The sequence below is a fragment of the Coenobita brevimanus genome, chromosome 87 (assembly GCF_032717465.1).
Source record: "Coenobita brevimanus isolate Jiangsu-jjx chromosome 87, ASM3271746v2, whole genome shotgun sequence".
NCBI classification, from domain to species: Eukaryota; Metazoa; Arthropoda; class Malacostraca; order Decapoda; family Coenobitidae; genus Coenobita; species Coenobita brevimanus.
In genome coordinates this window covers 3765155-3792913 of record NC_137040.1, presented here as the reverse complement: position 1 = coordinate 3792913, position 27759 = coordinate 3765155, and the positions used below count along the sequence as shown (strand labels likewise).

Below are 27759 nucleotides of genomic sequence, written 5' to 3'. Positions count from 1 at the left end.
AGTTTCATCAGAGGAATTAAAATTAGAGCCTAGAACACTGGTCAGCATAAGGGATTGGCAAGCACCTGTATCACGATATATTTTAACTGATTTCCTGTCATTACTGTCCAGAGGACTGACAAAACCATCAGACAGGAAATTAGCACATGAACTCTTGAGAGTGTCACCCACGTTACTGCTCAAAAGAGGAGCTCCAGCATGAGAATTTAAGTTACCCCTCAAAGCAGGTTCAGTTAACTCAGTTAAAGAATTCTGGGAACTCTCAAGAGTGGACACTAGACCAATTGACTGAATATTTAAAGACTCCTTTTTGTTCACATCACGCTGTCTCCTGAAACATCTCTCCGTAGTATGACCAAGCTTACTACAATAAGTACATTTACTTTTCTGAAATCTAGAGGTGAAGCTGGTATTTACTTCCTGAGAAACATCATCCTTATTCTCTTTCCTGTTACCTGTACTCTGAGTAGAGGCAACGTACTTACTCTCAGCTTTCCCTTTTTCTCTAGAATATCTCTTGTGAGTGAGAACATACTCATCAGCTAAAACTGTAGCATCAGACAAATTATCTATTCTTCTCTCATCAAGATATAGGCTTACATCTTTATAAATACACCTTTTGAAGTCCTCCAGCAAAATCATCTGCTTAAATTTACCAAAATCAGAGTCCACATTCTTAGAATTTAACCACTGCTCTAACAAATCTTCTTTGATTTTTGCATACTCAACATGGGATTGCTTATCTTGCTTGTAAGTTGTCCTAAATTTTACTCTATAGGCTTCAGGAACAAGCTCATAGGCCTTAAGAATCAAGCTCTTAACTACATCATAATTATCAGACTGATCCTGAGGCAAAGATGCATAAGTTACTTGAGCTTTACCGGTGAGAACAGTTTGAAGGAGTACTGGCCAATACTCCTTAGGCCAATTAAAACCTGTAGCTACCCTCTCAAACAACTGAAAATACTTTGTTAAATCAGATTCATTAAAAGGAGGGACAAGTTTAACATTTTTAGCCACATCAAAATCATCAGAGCTAGATGATCCAGTTCCACCTTGTTTCATGCGATACTCATGGTCTGCCTGAATCCTGGCAAGTTCAATTTGTGCCTGTATCTGTGCCTCCTGAATCCGAACCTGAGATTCCGCCTCCTTAGCCTGAGACTCAGCCTCCTTAGCACGTGCTTGAAATTCAGCCTCCTGAATACGAGCCTGAGACTCCGCCTGCTTAGCATTTGCCTGAAATTCAGCTTCTTTAGCACGAGCCTCCTGCAGAGCTAGCTGTAACTTAGCTAATTCAATCTGCGTTTGCTCATTTGGAGGAGTTACATTGAACAAGCTTTCATTAATCATGGCAACAATCTGATCTTTAGACTGATGAGAGCGAACAACAAATCCCAATTGTTGAGCAACAATCTTAAGTTCATTCTTTGTTCTGTTTTCTATATCACACACTGTTTGCACATTTGACAAAAAGTCCTTGGCTTCATCAAGTGTAGTAATAGTAGACATAATTAATAAGTAACAGTCACAAAATATCAAGCAATATCCTTATGATAATATCCTGAATATCCTGATATGAGGTCGCCAAATTTATGTTACGGAACAGAGAAAGATAACGTACACTTTAAGTGAGAATACGAAGAGTCACTACTGTCCCGTAAAGTTCCAGGTTCAAAACAAAAGAGTTAGGTAAAATTACAAGTTAAAGTTTAATGCACAAACTAACAACAAAACATTCAGAACTCATAAGGATAATGTAATGGCAAATAAACAGGTTAAATATATGGTTAACTGCAATAGCCTCTATTAACACGAAATTAGCAAGAATAAATTTATCTAAGTCAGCCCTGATAAAATGAGATACCAGATAATACTCAGTGAATGCCAGATAAATAATTACAGATACAAACTATTATCAAAAATGACTGACATAAAGAACCCCACACGAATTACAAAAACTTCACTAGGCCCACAAATTAAACTTATGCTATACAGTACAAGAAAAAATGCAACAACAGTTATACTCAAATTACACACAGCTGCCAGATGGTTGGAGACTTCATGAGCACTCACAATAATAATATCTGTACAGGGGAGGACAGAGATGTGAACAAAATGAGGAGCAGATCTAAGTGGCAATGATGCAGAGACTGAGCTCATTATATAGGGGCCAGCAGAGCTTGATACAACTTGTAATGAGGACGCGCAAATGAAGCCATGGGGACAAAGAGATGACAATCCCGCAAAGTATAACAGAGATGTCGACTTACTCTACTATAACGGTAGAAGGGGGGGACTGAGGCAGAACACGCTCGTGATCAAACATGCAGCAACTGTGCGTTAAAATTACACAAAGGATGATGAAATCATAGGCTATGTAACAGTGTAGGTAAGTGTTAAAATAAAACCAATCATACACATCACCAGACATAAGGTAAAGCTTAGTGCGTAAAGGTGATTTTATTTATATAATGTTTATGCAGGAAACAACTAGCATAAGGATCCATAAATGTGAAATCTAAACATAAAACGACAGAGAAATTTAATGGAATTTGCCTCAAAATGCATTGTTAGGCGAGACCTTATTTTAGTCCCTGGCATTTACACTTTTTCATAAATTTTCCGTCAGTTGTGAAAATTTCTTTAATGTACGAAATGCGGGAACTGAATGTAATGCGATGAAACACAAAACACACAGCGCAATAAATCTGCTTAACACGATCAGTTATTATGGCAAAAAGAGTATGTGTGTGTGTGTGTGTGTGTGTGTGTGTGTGTGTGTGTGTGTGTGTGTATATATATATATATATATATATATATATATTTTACTAAAAGCTGAATAATTTCTGCATGAGTGGAGTTGTGTATAATGAATATTTTACATCCCATCTCTGTGGCTTTTCAGATACTATAAATAAAACACAGATATACATAACGGTAATCGTATTTTCTCTTTTCCGAAAAAAAAAAAAATGTGCCCCATATTTTCTTACCTACTATTTACTTTTCTTTTTTCCTGGCTACTGACATATTATTTTTTTCTTGCCAGTAACATCTTCATGTTATAACTTTAAAACTCTCTCTTTACACGGCAACTTGAGCCTGACGTCCAGCAGGTTCACATTTACGATGAACCTACAAATACAACAACGAGGGAGAGGAGGAGAAAGAGGGGGAGGAAGAAAAAAGGAAAAAGACGAAGGTGAACACCAAGAAGACCAAGAAAAAAAAAAAGGAAGAAGAAGGAAAGACAAGAAAAAATGAAAAAAAAAAAAAAAAAATAAAAGGAAACAAAAAAAGCAGCAGAAAAGAAAAAGAATTGAAAAAGAACAACAACGAGCCATCAACGAAGACATATCCCCACCATGTAAAAAAAAAACATGCATGACAATCCACCCAGCAGTTTCTGAGATACAAAATAAACCATGTTTTTTTTTTATATACATGGCGGTGTCGTACAATAAAAACTGGCTACTTTCTCAATGTCAATATATATACATCAACCTCATATCTAGACCTAAAACCAAACCATGTTTCAAAAAATTCCTTTTCTAAATTACTGAGAGGGGAAAAACTTACTTTACCATTACATAGACATGACACAAGAAGTCCTGGCACTATGTCAGATTTATGCATACGCGCATCAACCAGGACAAAGACACTATGTACGATATGATGACAATCCAGAGTGTAGTTTCTGAGATATAACGACAGAGAGACAGACAAGACAGACGGACAGGACTGATTCCTTGGTAGGGGTAAAGAAAAAAAGAACAAGAAAAAAGAAAAATAATAATGAAGAAGAAGAGCAAGAAGAAGAAGAAGAAGAAGAAGAGCAAGAAGAAGAAGAAGAAGAAGAGCAAGAAGAAGAAGAAGAAGAAGAGCAAGAAGAAGAAAGAAGAAGAAGAAGAAGAAGAAAGAAGTAGAAGAAGAAGAAAGAAGTAGAAGAAGAAGAAAAGAAGAAGAAAGAAGAAGAAGAGGAAAGGTGGGAAGGAAGGACAACTGAGCCTAGACAACATACGAGAGGAATTAGGGAAGATCAGCGAGTTAGGGAGGAAAGTTAGCGGGGTGAGAGGTCGAGGAGGAGGAGGTGGAGGAGGAGGAGGAGGAGGAGGAGGAGGAGGAGGAGGAGGAGGAGGAGGAGGAGGAGAGAAGAGGAGGGAGAAGAGGAGGGGAGAAGAGGAGGGAGAAGAGGAGATGCTGAGAGACGTGGGTAGTGTGGGGGGGGGAGAGAGAGAGAGAGAGAGGATAATTATGCTGAAAGTTTGCGAAACGAGAAGTTGAAATAGAGAACACAGAATATAAAAATAAATAATATGGAACAGAAGAGTAGAGAGAGAAGTGGAAAAAAGGAGAGAAGAGAGAAAAGAGGAGGGAGCTGTGGCCAAAAAGGGAGGAGTTAGAGAAGATTACTGCGTTAGGGAGCAAAGTTAGCCGGGTGAGAAGTTGGGAGAAGAGGAGGGTGGAGATGAAAGGACAGGAAGGAAAATGAGAAAAGAGGAAAGGTAAATAATGAAAGGAGAGGAAAAAGTTTATAAAGCGAGAGGAAGGGGCGGAGAAGTGACGGAAGAGATGAAAAATGAAATGAGGGTATGAGAGAAGAAGAGTGAGCGGAAGGAGAGGAAAATGATGATCATAAAACAAAAAAGTTATTCAAGTAGGCAGTAGAGGCAAAAGAGAAGGAGAGAAGATAGAGAAAATTAGGGATAGAAGAATACAATACATAAGGAAATAAAGTAAAAAAAAAATAAAGAAGAAGAATTTAAGCACAACTGCTAAAAGAAATTCAAAGTTAAAAATAAAAAGAATAATCAAAGTGCAACACCCGCGTCACACTATCACTTCAAAGGCCCATCAACACTGTCTCTGGGCACCCGTGGTTTTGGAGTCTTAAATGATGAAAAATTGTTGGGAAAAAACCGTAGAGACATGAATTGAAGTATCTTTCCTACACCTGACCTACACTTTATTGCACCATCCCTCACCATGCTTCGAAACTGATGAGCAACGGAGAAGATGCCAATTAGAGTGGGTGACCCTAAAGGCAGAAATTTTAACCCTTCCCTATGCCCTGAACTCTTGTGTGATTGCCCTTAATATTGAATCAGTTTATCCTTTTCTAACCCTAAATCCACCCACCAAGTTTGGTTCAAATCGGATGAAAAGTATTTAAGCTGACCTAGGTTGTATTTTTGACTTCTTGTTCAGAAAATTAAGCACGATAATTTAATCCTTCACTGTTAACCCTCTAAGTCGGGTAGGTTTTTAACGCTAAGTTTTGGCTATTTCCTGACATATTTTTTTTTCAGCTGAGGACAGGCTTTTTGAACGAGCGAGTTAGATATTAGACTCATAAACCCCTTCAGTACAAGAGGCTTTTCTGAAGTTGAGTGAAATCGTCTGGTCGAGGCTAAAAGTTAAACTACCAAGGACGTCACCCGAATCTAAACTACCAAGGACGTCACCCAGATTCAAAGTGTTCAACCCTTTCGCCAAACTGATCCCAATAGAAGCCCACCCAACTGAGCTCACAGACAGAAACTCTGACCGACTGTCCTTAAAATCGATCAGTTCAACCTTCTCCAACTCTCAACCCTTCCACCACGTTTGGTCAAAGTCGGATCAAAACTAGCTGATCTTGTCCTTGACCTTTGACTTACGACCCTTTAGGGAAAAAAAAAAAAAAAAAAACATGTTCCATCTGACGGTCCCTTGCCTGATCGTCAACCCTTCCGGTAAGTTTAGTTAACACACACACACCAATCAAAGCATCCTTAGCATCGCAAGCGCGGGTGTAAAGACCAAGTGAAAGAAGGGCAGCGCCAAAAAATGTCGAAAAAACAGAAGCGATCAAAACTGAGACGGAAAATAAAGTTAGGAAAATGGTGAAATAAAGTGGAAAAATAAAGACTTCAAGGAAAAAGGCAAAACTACTAAAACCTTAAAAGAGGAAGAGGGGGGGGGTGAGATAAGAGGAGAGAGAGGCAGTAAAGACAGGTGATATAACGTTGAGAGAGAGAGAGAGAGAGAGAGAGAGAGAGAGAGAAATATCACCAGAAGACGAGCCAAGAGAGACCCTAAATCCATGTGAGAGAGAGAGAGAGAGAGAGAGAGAGAGAGAGAGAGAGAGAGAGAGAGAGAGAGAGAGAGAGAGAGAGAGAGAGAGAGAGAGAGAGAGAGAGAGAGAGAGAGAGAGAGAGAGAGAGAGAGAGAGAGAGAGAGAATTAGAGAGAGAGAGGGAGAAGTGAGAGATTCCGGCGCAAGTTGGTTCGGTATATCACACAGAGTTCGGCGGGAGGCACACTAATTCATAAGCTGATAATTCATGCAGGGGGAGGGGGAGAGGGAGGGGAAGGGAATGGCAGGGACGAAGAAAAGGTGAGAGGCAAGTGGGCTGGTGGAGGTAAGCAGGGAGGTAAATTAGTTGAGGTTAGACAAGGATCAAGGGCTGGGTGAGGCAGGGTAAGGCAGGGAGAGGAAGGTAGGGAGGTAAAGTGGTAGGGGTTAAGCAAGGTGAGGCAATGTAAGACAGGGACAGGTAGGTAGAGAGGTAAAGTGGTTGGGGTTAGGCAGGGTGAGGCAATGTGAGGCAGGGACAGGTAGGCAGGGAGGTAAAGTGGTAGGGGTTAGAGAGGGTGAGAGGCAGAAAGGTATAGAAAAGTGAGAGAGAGAGAGGGAGAGGCAAAGGGGCTGTGGGGTGAGGAAAGGAAACGAGAAAAAAAAAAAAAAGATCTGGTGAGGTAAGAGGGAGGGAGGGAGGGGAGGGAAAGGTAAATTATGGGGAAGTAGGGTGGCAGGAAGAAAGGCAAATGAGGCTGGCTTAAAAGGAAGAAGGAAGGGTAAGAAGCTGAGTACGAAGCAGGAGATAATTAGAGAGAGAGAGAGAGAGAGAGAGAGGAAGAGAAGTAGGGTGAGACGCCAGCATATCACACAGGGAAAGCGAAGTTCGGAGGGAGACACACTGACTCATAAGCTGACGATTCAAGCAGGGTGAGCGGTAAGGTAAGGCAGGGTGGAAGAGTCGAAAGGCAAGGCGGTAGGGTGACTGGGAGAGAGGTGCGGTACGGGGAAGGGTATAGGGTGAAAAAGAGAGGCAAGACAGGTACGGAGAGCAGAGGTAAAGGATAACAAGGTAGGGATCAGGTAAGGTAATACGTAGAGTGATGAGAGGAGGGACAGGGTGAACGGCAGGCAGGTAGGGTGCGATGTACGGCGCACGGAAGACAGAGAAGGTAAGCGAATGGGAGGTAAAATGAGAGAAAATAAAATAAGGAGAAAGGCACGGATTAAAGGCATAGACTTTGAGAGAAAAAGAGAGGCAGGAGTGTAAAAGGAAAACACAGAGAGAGGTAAAATAAGATGTAAGGCGAGAGGTAGGGTGGAAGGTAGGCAGGTAATTGGGCAGAGTGAAACAAAGAGGTACATTGATAGGGTGAGATGTAAAGGGGCAGGGAAACAGGATAATAGTGTGAAAACAAGAAGACAGACAAGAAGGAAGGTAAGTAAACATAGAATGAAGAAGGTAAAGACAGATGACAGCAAGGAGGAGGGAGGATGGGAGAGGATGTAACAGCTTATGAGGATGGAAAGTTGGAAGGCTGGGTTACAGAGAGGCTGGGAGGGTGGTAAGAGGAGAGGTAGGGACTCGGGCGGGAGGTGGAGAGGCAGGGAGAATGTGAGAATAAGGGAGAGAAATAAGGAAGGGAGAAATGAAGGAAGGGTTGATATCTAAGCAGAAGGAGAGCTGGAAGGTAGGGTTGTAGGGTTATAGGCAGGGAGATGATGCCGGAGAGAGGGTGAGGGATAAGGAAAAATGGTGAAGAGAGAGGATAAGGGTAGGGAGCAAGGGAAAAAAGCAAGGAAGGAGCAAGAGGCAATAGGAATTAAGGAGGAGAGAGATAAAAGGGCGGGTTACAGGGTGAGAGGGAGTGAGTGGAGGCAGAGTGGGAAGCAGGGAGATAAAAAAAGAAAGGCAGTGAGGTGGAGACTGAGGGAAATAGGTAGAGAGAAAGGAGGACGGGGTGAAGGAAAAAAACAAAGAAAAGAAGAGCCATGGATGAAGAAAACCTGTAAGGCAGGGTTGGTAAAAGAGACGTGGAAAGATGAAGGAGGCGGAAGAGAGGCAGGACAACTGGAAATAGGAAGGGAGGTAAGGCAGGGAGATAGGGAGGCAGAGGAAGACTTAAGGTGAAGAAAGAAGGGGTGGTAGAGATGAAGGGCGAGTGGCAGGGAATGAGAGATATGGTCTGAGATAATAAGATGAAATGGAACACACGGAGGAAGGAGTGGTAGTAGGGTGAATATAGAAGCAGAGTAATGAGACAGGGAATGCTAATGCAGGAACAGGAAAGTGAAGGGCAGGGGACCAATATTGCAGAGCGGTTGGGTGGCAGGGAGAGAGGCGAGGAGTTGGACGGAAGGGTTACATGCAGGGAGGAAAGGTGAGAGATGGGACAGTAAACAGGTAAGAGGGAGAATAGACAGGTAAGAGGGAGAACTGTCAATGAAGGAATTAGGAAGGGAGGAACAGGGTAAAAATAATTACAGATGGGCGACAGGGCAGGAGAATGGAGTAGAAATGACAGGGTGAAAAGCAGGGAGGAAGCGCGAGCGGTGCGAAGGTGGAGGGTGACTGGATATACAAAGATAGAAGAAGAGCAGGTAAATGAGGAAGAGGGAGAGTAGCATTAGGGAGTGAGAGTAAGGGAGGTTTAGTGGCAAGGGAGGGGCAAGGGATAAGAGTGGCAGGGTCAGAAGAAGAGGAAGGGCGAGAAATGGATGGTAAGAACAGTGGGGTCATTTAACACCGAGGAAAAGAAAGGTAAAATGAAGAGTGCAAGAGCAAGAAAAGGGAGGAAGAAGGAAGCACCACCGAAGACTGAGAATAAAGGAGTTTGGGAGGCAGAGAGTTCGAGTGGTAAGGAGACAAAGAAAGAAGGAAGAGTGAATATCAAAGAGGGAGGGTGAAAAGCAAAGAAGGGGGTGAAAAGCAAAGAAGGGGGTGAAAAGCAAAGAGGGAGGGTGGAAAGGAAAGAGGAAGGGTGAGAGAGGCAAGTCAAAAGGAAAAGTGAGTGTCGAAATAAGTGCTTATGATTGGAAAAATTGAGGTAAAATTGAAGCTTAAACATTTGACAGGTGGAGTGACAGGATAGGAGGGAAATGAAACAGGGAAGATGAAATAAAAATGAAAGAAAAAAAAAAAAAAAGTGATGAGAGGGTGGAAATGAAAACAAGAGAAAATGGATGGCGGAGAGTAAGTTATTGGACAAGGTAAAAAATAAATAAATAAATAAATAAACTGAATGAGGGAAATGTTAAGTGAAAATGCAGAACGAGAGAGAACGAGAAAGGAATAAAAACGGAGAAGTGAGAAAAGGAAAAAGGATGAGAGAGGTGAGACGCAGGAGCAGAGGCGAGACGGAAATGAAGACATGACAGAAAACAAAAAGAATAAGACGGTAAGACTGCGTAAGACGATAAGAGAAAGTGAGAGTAAAATCGTAAGACAGTAAGAATAAGACAGAAAGAGTAGGAAAGATGGTGAAATGCGTAAAGAAAGTGTAAGATGATAAGAGGGAGTTAGAGAGAATGAAAGTTGGTGAAATGTGTAAAGAATGAGGAGTAAGACGGTAAGAGAGAGTAAGGGAGAAGGAACATGAAAGAGGGTGAAACGTGTGTTGCTTTTCAGTTCCAAGTGTGTGTGTGTGTGTGTGTGTGTGTGTGTGTGTGTGTGTGTGTGTGTGTGTGTGTGTGTGTGTGTGTGTGTGTGTGTGTGTGTGTGTGTGTGTGTGTGTGTGTGTGTGTGTGTGTGTGTGTGTGTGTGTGAGAGAGAGAGAGAGAGAGAGAGAGAGAGAGAGAGAGAGAGAGAGAGAGAGAGAGAGAGAGAGAGAGAGAGAGAGGTGGCAGGGGAGGCAGAAACATGTGTCAGCTCAAGTGGAAGAACACAGCAAGGAGGAAACTACGATAAGACCAAAGGAAGGAAGGAAGGAAAACGAAGGAGGAGGGAAGGACAAGCTCCACACGACGGGGGAAACAGAGAGGTATGAAGGCAGGAGTGAGACTACAACTTATCAGAAGGGTCTCAGACTTAGCAGACAGGTGAGACTGGTAGGTAGGTAGGTAGGTAGGTAGGTAGGTAGGTAGATAGGTCGACAAGGAAGTAAGTAGATAGGATAGGGGAAGAGCGGGTGAAAGGCAGGTAGGAAGGGAGATACGCAGAGGGAGAGAATGGTATAAAGAAGGGTAGGAAGGTAAAGTACGAATTACGAGGCATGAAGGGAAGCGGGTGCGACAGACAAGAACACACGTAGGTAGGCAGGTAGACAGGTAGGTAGGTAGGTTGGTTGGTTGGTAGGTAGGTCGGTAGGTAGGTAGGAAGGAGAGAAGGATGGAAGCTAGACAGAGGCATAAGGAGGCATTAATAAAGATAGGACGGTAGGCTGATGGGTAAAGAGGTCAGAGAGAGGACTAAACATGAAGGGTAGGTGGAAGGCTAGGTAGTGAGGATGGAAGAGGAAGTATGAGGCAACATAAAGAGTAGAGACTTAAGGAGAAGAAAGAGGCAGGCAGAGAAGCAGGTGAAATGAGGCAGAGCGATGCAGGTAGGTAGGTAGATATGTAGGTAGGCAGGTAGGTGTAGGGAGGTAAGTAGGTAGAGGAACTGAGGAAACAAGCAAAGGTAAGAGACAGGTAGGAAGGCAAGGGTGGGAAGGAAGTAAGGTACACGAAAGCAGGAGGAGGAGGAGGAGGAGGAAAAAGGGAGGGTGAAAGACAAAACGATGGGCAATGACAGGGGCGGAAAGAGAGAGAGAGAGAGAGAGAGAGAGAGAGAGAGAGAGAGAGAGAGAGAGAGAGAGAGAGAGAGAGAATCACAACAGCCCAAGGGAAACATAAGCATGGTAAGAGAGAGCAATGTCTGTCTGTTGGTCTGTCTCTAATAACGAACGGAGGAGGAGGAAGAGGGAGGAGGAGGAAAAGGAGGGAGGAGGAGGACGGGGGGAGGAAGAGGAGGACAAAAGAATGAAGAAAATAGCCGTGAGACAATTATTGCCTCTGGTTGAAAAGAAAGGCAAAATAAAGCATGGAATTTATAACAATGCAATTACTTCACCCACACACACACACACACACACACACACACACACACACACACACACACACACACACACACACACACACACACACACACACACACACACACACTCCAACGACTCATAACACCGGGATGTGAAAAATTTGGAAAGTGTGGCATATTGGTCTCTTAAAGGACAAATTCTCCCCATTAACCTTCAATGTGACTTAGAACTGCAAACCTCATACTGAAGTTTATTTAAGTTTTATTGATAATCTGGTTATGTAATTTCTGTGGGTGAGGTCTAGGGAGCAAAAGAAATGCCGGGGAGAGGGAAGGGTAGAATACATATTTTGACTACACTCCTTTCACTTTGACCTGGCTCAGATTTTTTGTCCTATTGCTGGGTTATTTCACGTAGCTCAATGGCAGAAAAAGTCAGTTCGATGGCTCTATATCACTTCCTTACCAATTTTTTGTAACACCATAAGCTAGTGCTAATCTACTGTTTCAACTCAGCATTCAAGGAGGAGGCTCCGAAATTTTGGGCCAAGTTATGGTGAAAAGAGTTTAAGGACCGGATTTCCTCTCTCTCTCTCTCTCTCTCTCTCTCTCTCTCTCTCTCTCTCAATGTCAGGCTTTACGAAAATCAGCCCAGTGGTATAGGGAGTGTGTGATGACAGACAGACACACAGATTACAATACATAAATGCTGAATATCCCCGCACGGTATATGGGTGCACGGCCTTCAAAATAAAATACCAGTCTTCTAATATCGTTTGCTAGACTGATAATATATGGTTACTGAAATACGAAACAAACTACAGTATATATTTTCAAAACTTTTCGTTCGGATGTTTTATAGGGAGGGTACAGCGAAAGTAACGGGAATTTTACTCTATACAGTACATTGTCGAGGTCATGATAATTTAAGTGCATCAGTGTATAATAAAATAAACACTTATACTTACAGCATTCGTAGTACAGCAAGAGATGAGCACGACTTACCTGAGGGAAAAAAAAAGAAATTAATAACAGGGAAAAGTTTATTACATTTACTAAGACTCATACTTGCAAATAAATAAATAAAGTTGATATACATTTTATCTGAAGCGATCCATACTGCATACCTGGTACCTATTTTAATTATATCTACCTACTTATCTAGACAGGTAGATGGACGGATACATAAACAGGTAGACAGATAGATGAGACTAACAAATTTCTTTTTCACCACAACATATAAACTTCCCAACAGCCAATCTTCAAAGGTTAGTGCAGAATAACCTTGACCTGCATTGACATCCAACATACTTAGCCATGGCAGATTACTATTCTCCTATTTCAAAAGCACTAGACACTTGACTGCAATGTCTGATGAGATTCTTAGGCATTTTTCTCAAGGGTTATAAGGGATAGAAAGGGTCGCACAAGGGGTTAAGAGAGGCAATGGGGTAAAATAGGGCTCTGCTGAATTTCTGACTGGGAATAGTTAGCTCTGTCTATATGTCAAGTTTCAGGACAATCCATCCAGTCATTTGGAGGTTTGCTGACGGACAGACAGACAAAGGACATCATTAGGTTTTTACTCCAACCACCAACAGAGGCGACTACATGCATGCCAAGCTTCATTATTATTATTATTATTATGATTATTGTTGTTGTTACTATTATAATTATTACTCTTATTATATTATTATTATTATTACCATTCTTTTCGTTCTGCTTCATGACAGACCGACAACAAACATTCCCTGTCCTATACGACACTAATACCACCCTTCTCAAAACGTTTTCAGGAAAAATAGGGAAAAGATGCCGAGAAAATAACTTCCACTCGAAGATATCTCGCTGGACTTAATAAAATTGTATGCAAAAAAAAAAAAAAAAAAAAAAAAAAAAAAGTAAAAGGAGTAGCCGGAGACTGTTTTTCATTCCTCAAGTCAGTTAGGATTTCTTAAGTCGAATTAAATCATCTGAAGAAGCTTAAGAAGAGGAAAGAAGATTTAAGAAAGGATATAGGTGAAGAATGGATAATGGACGAAGATTATGAGGAATACAAAAGACGACGAGATGTAGATGAGGAAGAATATAGGTGAGGAGAGGACAAAGGAGATGATTAAGAGGAAGAAGAGGGCACGAAAAAGAGGTGGCATGGGTAGGAATAAAAGAAAAAAGGAGGAAGAGAGAAACTAAAAGAGGATGAAAAGATTTGGGAAGGCGACACTAAATACACCCACACCCACACACACACACACACACACACAAAGTTATATATACACAAAAAAAACTAGATAAATAAGTATGAATAACTAAATGGATTAATAATGCTGCAATAATTAAAGCAGTTATTCAGACTGGCAGCATGAAAGTTGTGTCTGTAAAGATAAGGGTTAAATGGAATATGAATAAAAATGAATGAATAGATAAGAAATAAGTAAATAAATGAATAACGAAATAGATACATGAGAGATAATTAAGACTGATATCCTGGTTGGGAAGATAAAGGGGTCAAGTCAGTAAGGAAGAAGCTTGGGACATAAATAAAGAGTGATGAAAATAGATAAAAATAAACAATAAATGAATCAATAAATGGATAACTGGATGGTAATTAGGGAAGGCAGCTATTCCCACTGGCAGGATAAAGGAGGAGGTCAGTAAGGATCAGAGTTAATTGGGGAATGAATACGAAATGACTCTTACTTGCAAATCGCTTGACTCCGGAAAAGAATGAGACGGCGACTTTAAGAGGAAAGCAACTTGTCTTCAGTAAACGAGATACTTAAATGGAGAGAGAGAGAGAGAGAGAGAGAGAGAGAGAGAGAGAGAGAGAGAGAGAGAGAGAGAGAGAGAGAGAGAGTGTACCTAACGAAGGGAGGTGAGTGATGAAAACTGATAAGCGTGAACGAACGTAAAAGGGAAGAACTGGACAGATGAGACAAGCAAGCGAAAACAGAAGAGAAAAGGGGAAGGCGAGACAAAGAGGTGACAGGGAAGGCAAAGGAAGGAAATGACAGCGAGGAAACAGTACAAAAAAAAAAGAAAGAAAGAAAGAAATGAAGTACAGGAAGACAAAAAAAAAAAATCAACCAAGGAAACAGAAGAAATAATGGAAAAGAACAGAACTAAGAAAATCGAGAAAAAAAAATAATACTGAAAAACGCAAAGGCATTTATTATGTACAAAAACGCAAACAAAAATAATCGCAGAAAACAGATAATAATGCAAAGGAAAAAATTGTTGCAATGTTAAAAACTGAGAGAATGTGAGAAAAAGAAAAAAATTGGGAAAGACGTAATAGATGATACTGAGTAAAGGAAGAGAGAATCGAATGTTCTGAAAATGTTCATATAATTCTTCTCACAACCTCAGCACTGCTTTTTTTTTTTTTTTTTTTTCTTGCTGGTGCAGAAGTGGGACGCCTTCACGTGGTGGCACTGATATAAGAGGCCGGCTTCACTGCCCAAATAACGAAACCTCCATCTACTCCCAGACCCCCACAAGGAGGACGGTGACCTAAGAAGGGAGGATGGTGACCTAGGATGGGAGGATGGTGACCTAAGAAGGGAGGATGGTGACCTAGGATGGGAGGATGGTGACCTAAGAAGGGAGATTGGTTCGTAATGAGGGGGTTTAATCCTTACTAATTCACTGATTACTAGCACACACACACACACACACATACACACACACACACACACACACACACAGACCACCGTACAGCATGTTTTAAATATTTTACCGATACATGTCTCTGTATTTAGGTGCATACGAACGGACATATATGTATGTGTATTTACGCATGTATGTATGTGCGTGTACAGGCCTATGTATGTATGTATTCATATGTATATTTTTATGCAAGGAAGGAGGAACCAAAGACCAGAGTCCACATGGTTCTCCTCTCCAAGAAAAAAAAAAAAAGATAAGAGCGTCAAATTCATGTATGTATGTACATATGTATGTATGTATGTATGTAGAACCCCTGACCACCCCCATCAGAGAAACAGTCATGTAGGGGGTCATAATCCCTCTGTCCAAACTTCAGCCTCACCGTAAAACCCCAATCCTTTAGAACCCTATGGGGGTACGTATAAATATTTGCCTTTGCCGGGTCACTGTTAGGCACCAAGGACGCACTGTCACTCTGCTACGGAGGTAAATGCTGTTTCGGGATCGTAAAGACAGGGCACTTAAATGATCAAAGGCATGCCAGTGGGTGTATGAGAGTGGAATGATTGGGAGACGAAGGGGTATGACAAAACGCAGGTGCTATGGTGGTGGAGTAGCAGGTGGGAGGAAAATGTGAGTACAAGGTGATGGAGGAAAAGATGGAGTACAAGGGGGTAGAGTAGTACTAGATGGAGAAGTTTAAGGTGGTGGATAGTACTAGGTGAAGTACAAGGTAGAGTATATGGTGGTAGAGTACAAAGTGGAGGAGTACAAAGTGGAGGAGTACAAAGTAAAGTACAAGGTGGTGCAGTACAAGAGAGAGTACCTACAAGGTGATGGTGGAGTACAAAGGACGTATTCTCATATCTCTTCTGCCTCTCAATCACTTCTTTCTTACCACATAATACTCTTTTCACTTCAACCTGGCCTAAAACTGAAACCTCCCCATCTTGAATGCTGGTCCGTAACAACTGTGCACCGATAACCCTATAATGCAAGTCACGAAGAAGTGCTGCGGAGAAGATTTAGCACCACAGCATTATCAACCAATGAGCAACGTGCAATAAGCCGCAAAATCATGAAAACCAAAGCCAAGTTAAAGTAAAAGGAGTGTAGTTTTATTTTTGCACAGGGAATAGCACTTTCCTTTAACGCTATCTACGCACACTGTATCTATTGGGAAGTAAATCTATCAGTGAGGAAGAGATGTTGGTTAGTCAGCTAAGATTTCAAGAATATGATTGTAGTGCGTCAGTGAAATCTTGTAGGAGGGAGGGAGGCGTTAATGAGTAGGGACAGAAATGTTTGGTGATTCTCTTCACGGTACAGATAGGTAGATAGATAGATAGATAGACAGATAGACAGACAGACAGACAGCTAGATAGGGTAGATTCGATTAGATAGATTGGCCTGACTTAAATCAGACATTATATAAACAGATACAGATAAATGAACCAATTAACCCCTGCAATCAGCCTTATTTTTTATACTCAGTTTACAAATTCTTACACTTTTCAGTTTAAGGGATATAGGATGAACGGTGGACTAGGAAATAAACCACTTGTCAGTAGATGATACGGGACAGATCCGACTCAGTAGATCCGCTGCAGCTGGATATACGGTATGCGAATTTTCAGGCGATTATACTAAAAATAAAGGTCAATCATATTCAAAAGACATCAAGGAAGGTCAGTCATATTCAAAGGACATTAAGGAAGATCAAGTCATATTCAGTGGAGATTAAAGGCTGTATCTAACCTCACTCGTTAAAAAAGTATATATATATTTAGGCTGAATATAATCATCCGGAGACAGCAAGGAAAAAAATATGAAAAAAATTAAAAATGGAAAAACGCAATCTGACCATAGATGCAAAATTACACCAAAAAATATGTTCTCGCAATAAAAAAAATGCTCATAATTTTTGGCATTTTCGTCCTCCTTAAAGTAACATTGTTTTTCTGGCTTTTAAAATCAATATCACACCCTCTAAACCTGAGGATTTTATTAACAGGGTCAGTTATCGATGGCAAAACATTTATCTAAAATTATTTTCTTTATAAACAACGCTGATCGCATCAAGTAAAAGTTAGCGGAAAATTAATTAGCCATCACCCACTTTCACAATCTCCCACCCCACACACACACACACACACACACACACACACACACACACACACACCGTAATCCGCAGCTGTCAGAGGTATGAGTGAGGAATAAAACACGCAGATTGATTCAAAGCCGTCAACCTCAGAAGCTGGTTCCTACATTGCGAACTTAGGTCGGGGGAGGGGGAGGGAGAAGGGGAGGGGGAGGGGGAGGGAAATGGAAAAGCGTGGGAACGAGGGAAGGTGGGGGGAGGAAGGAGGGTGGGGGGAGGAAGGAAGGTGGAGATGAGGTAATGGAGAAACAGGGTATGTGATGCTGGGGAAGAGAGAGAGAGAGAGAGAGAGAGAGAGAGAGAGAGAGAGAGAGAGAGAGAGAGTGTCACCATAATGAAGTCCCGGAAATGAATTTCTCGTCTAATTTATTGGTTTAATATTTTTTAAGCCTCTCTTCCCTGACCTCCTGCATTATTCACGAAAGAGAGAGAGAGAGAGAGAGAGAGAGAGAGAGTGTGTGTGTGTGTGTGTGTGTGTGTGTGTGTGTGTGTGTGTGTGTGTGTGTGTGTGTGTGTGTGTGTGTGTGTGTGTGTGTGTGTGTGTGTGTGTGTGTGTGTGTGTGTGTTTGCGAAATGTTTGATGCGCCCTGGAAATCAGAGGCGACTCATTTAATTATTAGTGTAAATATTATATGCTTGATTCCATTTATCTGTCACATATTTTCTGATCCTTATAACATTTCATATGGGATGATTAATGTTGATTTTTAATGTCTCTTGTATCGTTTTATTTTGGTTTTTGAACTGTGTTACTCTTACGCTGTTTGTCATTTAAGGTGAATTTATTTGTTTGTAAAATTGAGAAAACACATTTCGAGCTTAACCCCTCCAGCTCCAAAAAAGTGCCATCTAAATAAGAATAAAAAATAAAATCAGAATAAAAAATCGTCCGGACCGTAAAATGCGTCATCGGAGTGAAGAGGCGAGTCAATAAAGCGCTGAAGCTACACAGGTGGTTTGGTGTGGCAAGGCTCATGAATAGTGCAGTGTCAGAGTTTATTTTCCTTTTTTCCTTCCCTCTTTTTTTTTTTTTTTTTTTTTGTGCAAGAGAAATTTGTGCTGTGAACTTTGGCTGCCTCGTTGCATTTCTGGCAGTCTTTTGGCTCGGCTGAAAACTGTCACTGACTAATTTAATTCGATAAAGACTGAGTGGTGTTTGATTTGTTCTTTAATATCTTTTGCTTTGAGAATGGTTTTGGAGAGGGACGCCTTCACGTGGCTGCACTGTGATGACCGGGCGGATCCACTGACTTCAAGCTGGAATGAACCTAGGGATACAACAACATCATCATCACACACACACACACACACACACACACACACACACACACACACACACACACACACACACACACACACACACACACACACACACAAAGCATGACAAGAACGACGGTATTTCGCTATTTGACTTTAACTACCCCTAAAACCACCTCAGTACAGAAGAGAGTTGTAGCAGCGAGTGGGCTGAGAATTACTTTTATATGATCTTCGGTGGTATGTAGGTTTTTGCGTGGGTTTAGTAGTAGGTAAAGTTAATCCACACAATCCTTTTTTCTTTCTTTCTTTCTTTCTTTTTTTGGGGACCACAGACACGGAAAAAAACAAACAAACAAACAAACAATCACAGGACATTAGGTCAAGTAAACTTAATCTTATACTAACAGCCGCAACAACTGTCAACGTAACTTAACCCCTTCACCCCGAAAAAGTCTTTAAAGTCTTTGGTACAGATTTGTTTTTTTTCCTCATTGCAAAGATCTGACGAATTTATGTTGGTTGGGAAAAGCTACTCGAATTAGAGGGGTTAGATACGATTTTATGAACGTATTTATTACAAGTGTGCTCTTATAGCCGGGACAAATCACCATCATCATCACCATCATCATCATCATCATCATCATCTCGTGGCATTAGGACAAAATTCCAGGTGGCATAGGAGGCTTTCTAGCACCTCTCTCTCTCTCTCTCTCTCTCTCTCTCTCTCTCTCTCTCTCTAAGCTCCCATCCCTTCGATTCCCCAACCACCCATTCACCCTCTTCCCCCAACCCTCACCATCCTCTCACTTGATCCCCTATCAGATCCCACCCATACTACATCACTCCTTCAGCTCTACCCTTTCATTTGGAGTCTTTCTTCTCCCTCCTCCCCATCCCCTTCTACCCTCTCCCCTATCCCTTCCCTGCCTCCTCCCCCTTTTACTTCTCTCCTCTCTTTATCGCCACACCCCCTCTCCCTCAATTCACCCCATTTTTCGATCCACTTCTCTCCCTCATCCCTCCCCCCATCTTACCTTATTTCTCCATACAATCTATCCACTCGTCTCTCTCCTTCCCCCTACTACACATACTCCCTCCTCCCCCAACTCCTCTCTTTTCTACTCTCCCAACCCACTCCCTCCCCCAACCAGAAACCCCCACCCCGGCCACCCCCTCCCCTGACTTGATGCCCACAGCTTCTTACCCCCCTGCCCCTACTACACACACATTCCCCATTTCTCCCCAACTCCTCCTCAGTCTTTACTCCATCCCACCCACCCCCGCCCAAACCCCCTACCCTTACACATCCCCTACCCAACCCCTCCTCCCAGCTGGTGGTCTCAACTAGCCATTATCCCATAATAATACTCCAATAATTGAACTCGAGGCAGTAAGAGGCTGAAAAATTCTCTCTCTCTCTCTCTCTCTCTCTCTCTCCTCCGTCTTCATCATTTTCTTTTCTTACACACCTACTCTCTGTCATTCTTTTTCTCTGTCTTCTTTATATTCTCTCTCTCTTTAATCTCCCTTCCCACCCAGTTTCTGTCTTTCTCCCTTAGCCCTCTCTCTTTCTCGTCGCTCTCCCTACCTACCCTCTTTCTTTCTCCCTTCTTTGCCTTCTCTCACTCTCCTCTCTCCTTCTCACTCACTCTTTCTTTCTCCTCATGTACTCTGGTTACCTGTCTTTTGTCATTCTCCTCTCTTTTCTCTCTTTCGTCTTACCCCAAAACTTATTCTCTCTCTCTCGCTCTCTCTCTCTCTCTCTCTCTCTCTCTCTCTCTCTCTCTCCAACCATTTGACTCCCCCTCTTCCTCCCCTCCCTCCCTCTCTCTCTAGTTCCTCTTTTTACCTATCTTCACATCTGTCTCCATTTTCTTTCTCCTCCCTCTCCTTGTCGCTCTCTCCCCTCTCTGTCACTATCTCACTCTCTCACTCTCTCCTTTTTCTTTTTCCATGCTTTTTTTTTCTCCTCCTGTACTGCATGCTTTTCTTTTTTCTCCTTACTTTATAGTCTTTATTATATACGTTATTTCTTTATTTCATGTATATGTTTTTTTTATCAACCTTCCTTTTTATTTTTATTTTCTTTTTCTTTGACTTTTTCCTTTTCAAATTATTACTTATATCTCTTGTTCCACCTCTCTCTCTCTCTCTCTCTCTCTCTCTCTCTCTCTCTCTCTCTCAGTAAGGTCTGTGTCCGTGTATGTACGTAGTTTCTCTCTCTCTCTCTCTCGTTCCTCCCATCCTCCTCGTCCCACTCCTACCCATTCCATCTCGCCCCTTCCTTACCCTCCTCCTTCCCTCCCTGCTTATATCCTCTTACTACCTCCTTTCCTCCATCCTCCTTTCTCCTCCTCCCATCTACCTCTTCCCTCCCCCATACCTCTCATCCACTTACCAACCATCCATTCCCTCCCTTTCTCCCTCAACTTCTCTTCTCCCTCCCTCCCTACCTCCCTCTCGTACCTTCCCTAACCTAATCTTACCTAAACTGACAGTCCTTCCCTCCCCTCCCCTCTTTAGTCTCTCTCTCTCTCTCTCTCTCTCTCCCTCTTCATCCGCTTGCCCTTCCTTCCTCTCCTCCTAATTCTCTCCCTCCCTCTACTCTTCTTCTCCTCTCTCCTCTGCTTCCCTTTAGCGCTTCCTCTAACCTAACCTAAAAATCTTCTTCCCCTACATCTCTCTCTTGCCCTGCTTTCCTTTCCTCTCCCACCCCATTCTCTCCCTCCATCTCTCCCTTTGCTCCTCTTCTTCCTGCTTCCCTCTTCTCATATCCCTCTTCTTCCTCCATCCACTTACACCCCCGTCTCTCTCCATCTTCCCCCTCCTCCTCTCTTCCTCCTCCTCCATCTCTCCCCATTTTCTCCCCCTCCTCCATCTCTCTTTCCTCTTAGCACCCATCCTCCCATTTTCTCAAGCACCCTCTCCCCATCCCCTCTATTAACTCCATCTCACCCTCTCTCATTCCCCCCCCCCCAGCCTCCCTGTAACTCATCCCTCCATCCCTCTTTCCCTCCTATCACCCATCCACTTACCTCCCTCCCTCTCTCCTCCCCCATTCCGTATCTCCATTCAGTCCATTTATTCCTCCCTCTTCCCCCCTCTCATCACTCCACCCCTATCTCTTTCCTCTTCACCTCTTCCCCATTCTCTCCCAGTTTCCTCCAACTCTCCCTCTTCCTCCCGTCACCCCATCCCCTCCATCTCTTCCCTCTTCATCTCTCCCCCACCCTTTCCCTCCACTTTCCTCCACGTCTCATCCACCTCTTCCTCCCCCTCCCTGTACTCCATCCCCTCCATCTCTTCTCCTTCACCTCTCCCCATTCCTTCCCTCCATCTAACCCTCCCACTCCCGTTACTTTACCCCTCCATCTCTTCCCCCCTCTCCCTCCAGTTTCCTTTCCCCTCCCGTCACTTCACTCCTCCAACCCTCCCCCTTCATCTCTCCCTCCAATTTCCTCCCTCTCTCCCCCCTCCCCCTCTCACTCTTCCCCCTAATAGGCCATTCGTTGCCCCAAACAGAGGTAAGCGGCTCCCTCAGGCCCTGTTGTGGATCCCGCCACTGGCACTTGGTATAAACTAGAGAGGTGGTTGTGGCAGGGGGGTGATTGTGGTGGTTGTGGTGGGGGTGATTGTGGTGGGGATGGTTGTGGTGGTGGTTATAGTGGCTATGGGTGTGGTGGTGGTTATAGTGGCTATGGGTGTGGTGGTTGTGGTTGTGATGGTTAAGACTGTGGTAGCTGTGGTGGGTTTGCGTGGTTGTAGTGGCTGTAGTGGTAGTGGTTGTGATGGATGGGATGGCTGTGGCTTTGGCTAAGTTTCATCAATTTACGCCGATAATCAAGCCAAACGAACAACATTTTTACACCCACACCCACACACACACACACACACACCCACCCACCCACCCACCCACCCACACCCACACACACACACACACACACACACACTTCCGGACTGGCCATTGGGAGCTTAAATCTTTCTAGCCTCTCTCAGGGCTAGGAAATTTTCAGATGTTTTAGTCTAGCTAACTCTAGAACTATGTGATTTTGCTTAGGAGCGGCTTCCCTTCATCAAAATGTTAAAAAGGCACTACTGTATGGGGAAAAAACTGATGATGATGATGATGATGATGATGATGAGAGAGATGATTATGAGAGAGATGATTATGATGATGACGATAAGCGACGATTACTGATGATGACTATAAGTGATGATGATGATGATGACGATGATGATGATGATGATGATGACGATAAGTGGTGTTGATGATGGTGATGATATGCAGTGATGATGTTCAGACGTAAATTAAAGAATGACTAACATCTTTCCATCTATCTATCTATCTATCAATTTAAATACATATACCACTGCACTTTCAATTTCTGGTGATCTTGTGAAATTAATTAACAGTGTCCATCACATAAATGTTGCTCAAAAAACACAAAAACACAAAACACGAATGCTTTTAACAGTCAATTAATTCGATTGAAAAAAAAATAAAATAAAATAAGTGAACTATCTTCGGATTCCGTAATATTAAGGACGAAATAATTAAAGTAGTGGTGATAATTGTGGTAGTTGTGGTGATGGTGGTGGTGGTAGCTGTGGTGGTGATGGTGGTGGTGGTTGTGGTGGCTGTGGTGATGGTGGTGGTGGTGGTAGTGGCTGTGGCGATGGTGGCAGAAATTGAGGTAGCTGCTACGGCGATGATAATAATAATAATAATAATAATAATAATAATAATAATAATAATAAGAGTAAGTACCGTAATAAGTGACCACTGCTAACAGAATGGTAGATATCGTTACGTGGTACTACTATCTATTGTGAATCTGGTGTTAGTAGATAGGGTAGGTAATGTGGTAGGGATTGTGGTAGTTGCCTGGTGGTGGTGGTAGTACGGGTTATGGAGTGATAAATGGTGGTGAGATAATGGTGGTGAGGAGGATTAAGAGAAGAGAAATGGTGGTAGACGCGATGGTGATGGTGGTAGTACGGGTTATGGAGTGATAAATGGTGGTGAGATAATGGTGGTGAGGAGGATTAAGAGAAGAGAAATGGTGGTAGACGCGATGGTGATGGCAGGAATTGTGGTAGTAACGATGGTGGTAGTACGGATGGTAGTATCAGGACCTGTGGTAGTGGGGATGTTGGTAGCGGTGGTGGTTGGGACAGTGGTAAGGATGGTAGTACAACAGCTGAATAGACGATGGTAGAGACAGCGGTTCTAGTTAGCCTGTATTGGTATGGGTGGTGGTAGTGGTGGTGGTAGTGATGATGGTAGTTGTGGTGATGGTACTGGTGATGGTAGTGATGGTGTCAGTGGTGGTAACAGTAAGTATGGTACTAAATGAAGGTGGTGGTGGTGGTGGTGGTAGGATGGTGAGACTGTGGAAGGATGGATATTGGTGGTTTGACGAGACAGTGGTAGGATGGATGTTGGTAGGTTGGTGGTAGGATGGATATTGGTAGCTGAGACAGTGATAGGATGGATGCTGGTAGGTAGGCGAGACGGTGGTATGCTGGATGTTGGTAGGTAGGAGGGATGGTGGTAGGGCAGATGGATGTTGGTAGGTAGGAGGGATGGTGGTAGGGCAGATGGATGTTGGTAGGTAGGATAGATGGACGTTGGTAGGTGGGTTGGTGTCAATACGTGGGACAGGTTTGGTAAAATCCCACTAAGTCTCCCCATAAATACTGGGGTTGTGGATGTCCCGCCCTCAGACAGTGGGAGTTGGGGGGGAGGGGGGAAACGAGGTAGGGAGGGGGAGGGGGAGAGACGAGGTTGCGAGACGCTGGGGAGGGGTTTGGGAAGGAAAGAATAGGAGTGGAAAGGGATGAGATGGAGAAGATGGACGGGGTTGCGAGGAGGTGGGGATGGGTTTGGGAAGGAAAGAATAGGAGTGGGGAGGGATGGGGCGGAGAAGATGGACGGGGTTGCGAGGAGGTGGGAAGGGGTTTGGGAAGGAAAGAATAGGAGTGGGGAGGGATGGGTGGGTGAGAAGATGGAGGGAGAGAAAACATGACAAAGAAAATAAGGCAAAAATAGTGAGGAAAACAAAGTCTGGAATTTGTGGTGGTTACAGGAGAAGGGGGGTAGAGGCGAAGGAAATCGGGTAGGAAAAAGGAAAAGGGGAGAGATGAGGGGCAATAAGGAGGAGGAGAGGTCAAGCGGGGTGAGAAGGAAAGTTGAGAGAGGGGAAAGGGAAGGGAGACGAGAGGAGTGAAAGATGACAGAAGGAAAGGTAAGGGAAAAAGAAAAATGAGAGGAAAGGAGATGTGTGGCTAGGTGAAGGGGATGGGGAAAAGATGATAGTTGAGGAGGGGCAGAAAATGAGAAGGGCAGAGGGATGATAGGGGATAGGGTAGGGATGAGGAAGATAGACAATGTAAAGAAAGACGGCAGGATGGGAGGGAACGGCAAAGAAAGATTAGAGGAGGGGAAGGGGTAGATGGGGAAAGGAAATGGGAAGGAGAGGGAAGGGGGGAAGGGACAGAAATGAAGGTGGTTTGGATAGTGAGAAAGGGAATGATGAACGAGAAAAGAAGACGGGATGGGAATGGAAAGAGACAGAGGGGAAATAAAACATGCGAATGAGTGGACAAAAAAGAGGAATGAAGAGTAAGACAGGAAGGAAGTAGAGGGATCTGAAAGACAGGGGAGGAAGGAAAGGAAGGGGACAGTTGAGGGGAATGAGGGGATAGAGAGGTAGGGGAAGCGTGAGGAATAGAGGGGGTATGGAAGGGAGAAATTTGAAGCAAAGAAGAAAGCATGAGAGTGGATGAAAGAAAAATACTAATACATAGGCTGGAGAGAGAGAGAGAGAGAGAGAGAGAGAGAGAGAGACTGAAAAGAAAAAAAATACGTAAAAATGAAGAAAATATGGGGCAGAGAAAGAACGGGATTTGGCGGGAGAAAAAGAAGACTATATATAAAATTTTGGAAAGTAGATAAATGAGTCTACTGGGAAAGAAAATATTGTTGGGAAAGAATGGAAGAGGAAAAGGAAGGAACGAATGAACTGACGGGAAAGAGGGCAGGAGATCCGGGGAGGGAAGAGATGGAATGAAGGGATGGTGAGGAGGAGGAGGAGGAGGAGGACGGAAAGGGAACAGATGATGGTTATGGCGTGAATGAAGTAATGAATAATATACTCTCTCTCTCTCTCTCTCTCTCTCTCTCTCTCTCTCTCTCTCTCTCAGCTATTGCCATCTCAAAGCCAGCCACTTCACCTCCATAATCCCTCTCACTGCTCCCTTTGTCACCCCTCTTCTCCCCTCTTATCTCCCTACCTCCTCCCTCCCTCCCTTTCCCTCTTACATCTTCCCCTCCCTGCTCCATCATCTGCACTTCACCCTACCTCCCTTCTCCCTATGTCTCCAGTAACCATTTCTCTCCTTTAGTCTCCTCCTTCCCTCCATATCTCTCCCTTCCTACCTCCCAAATCTGTCTATCTCCCCTAATCTTCCTCTTCATACCCCTCCCTCCACCTCATACTTCTCCACCGCTTCACTCTTCCGTAATATTTCCTCCTCCTCCTCCTCCTCTTTATACCCCCCTCTCTCTCTCTCCCCCCCACCCTCTAATCTCCCAAGTATCCGCCTCTATCTTGCTCTCTCCAAATACCCCTCCCTCATTTTCTTCTTTCATCTCTTCCTCCTCAAGTTTATTCTTCCTTCCTTCTTCCCTCTTTCCTTCACCTTCCTCTTATCATCCTTGTCTCTCAAATATTCTCTCTTCTATCTATCCCATGAATTCACACTCCCCCCCACCTCTCTCTCTCTCTCTCTCTCTCTCTCTCTCTCTCTTCTTTTGTCCACCCCCAAGGGATCATCGGCTGCGCTTACCGTGGGTCTTTTGTTTCCCGTGATGTAACACCTGATTATTAGAAAACGGGGCTGAAGGAAGGAAGGAAGGAGGGAGGGAAGGAGGGAGGGAAGGAAGGAAGAAGGGAAGGAAGGACGGAAGGAAGGAAGGAGGGAGGGAGGGAGGAAGGAAGGAAGGGAAGGGAAGGGAAGGGAAGGGAAAGGAAGGGAAGGGAAGGCAAGGGAAGGCAAGGGAAGGGAGAGGGACTGAAGGAAGGGAGAGACTGAAGGAAGGAAGGAAGAAAAAGAACAGCTGCGTATTAACGAACGGGGTGGGCAAGATGTTAAAGGATGAAGGAAAAAGGTGGAACAGGAACAACTGAAGGAAGGAAAGAATGGATGTATGGATGGATGGGATTACAATACTGAATGAATGAACGAAGGAAAGAAAGGCGGTAGGATGGAAATATGGAAGGAAGGATGGAAGGAAAGAAAGGCGGTAGGATGGAAATATGGAAGGAAGGAAGGATGGAAGGAAGGAAGGAATATTTGGATATTAGAGAAATGAGTGGGTAAGACATCAGCTTAAGCTGAAGAATGGAAGGAAGAAGAGAAGGCGTGATGGGAAGGGCTGAAGGAGTGGAGGATAAAAAGGATTACATGAAGGAGGAAATCAATCAAGGATGGAAGAAGAGGAATGAAAGATGGAAGGGAATGAAAGAGGAATGAAAGAACTAAAGGTGAATGAAGAATGGAAGGACTGAACAAATAAGCTAATGAATGAAGGAAGGAAATAAAGGATTGAAGGGATAGGAAGAACGACGGAAAGAAGGATGAGCCTGGGGCATGAAGGAGGGATAGAAAGGTAAAGAAAATGAAGAAAGTATATGGTGTGAAAGGAGGAAACAGTGAGGAAAGAAGGAAGGACGTGAGGAAAGGGGAAAAACGAAAAAAGATGGTGAGGTGGCGGAAAAAAAAAAAAATGACTGTGAAAGAAAAAGGTAGGATGTATGGAGAGACGGTGGAATGGATGATGATGCATATAAAAAAAAAATAAAAAAAAAGAGGAAAGGAGAGGAGAGGAGGGATGGAAGGAAAGAAAAAGCATGGAAAGAAAAGGACGGAAAAGTAAGAGCGAAAGGAAAAAAAGGGAAAAACTGAGACTGATAGTTGTCACTGAGGGAAGGAAAGAAGGAAGGACAAATGAAGGAATGAGGGAAGGATGGATTGTATTGAAGGCATCACAAAGAAGGAAAGTTGGAAGGGAAGGAAAAGGAAAGACGAGATAAACTAAATGGAAAAGAGAAAACGTAAATGCAAAAAACAGGACAGGAAGGAAAAAAAAGGATGGAGGAAAAGTACAAAGAGAAATGCAAAAAACCCAAAATGAAAAAAAGAAAAATGATTAAAGGGAAGAAGGAAAAGAAAAATGATTAAAGGGAAGAAGGAAAACAAAACAGAACAAGGAAAGAAGAGGACAGGGAGAAAGAGGAAAAAAATTAATGGAGGTAAGAAAAGGAAAATGAAAGAAGAAAACATAGAAACAAGAAGACGACCAAGAAAGAGTAAATGAAGAAAAATATGTGGGTAAAGTCAAAGTCGGTAAATTCCTTCCTAATTTCTTCAGTCTCTCCGTTCATGTGACATCAAAGTAGGTGTGTGTGTGTGTGTGTGTGTGTGTGTGTGTGTGTGTGTGTGTGTGAAATGGCAAAGTGATACCGTGCACAAGCGATTAGACAAAAACTATGGGTGTGTATGTATGTATGTAGACAAAAACTGTATA

The 27759-nt window shown here is 43.1% G+C and overlaps 1 protein-coding gene across 1 annotated transcript in view; it reads right to left on the bottom strand.

Moving 5' to 3' along the window:
• LOC145411045 (uncharacterized) overlaps positions 1-27759 on the bottom strand; it is a 589165-nt gene that overhangs the window by 511513 nt on the left and 49893 nt on the right. The gene's annotated exons all lie outside the window — the stretch shown is intronic.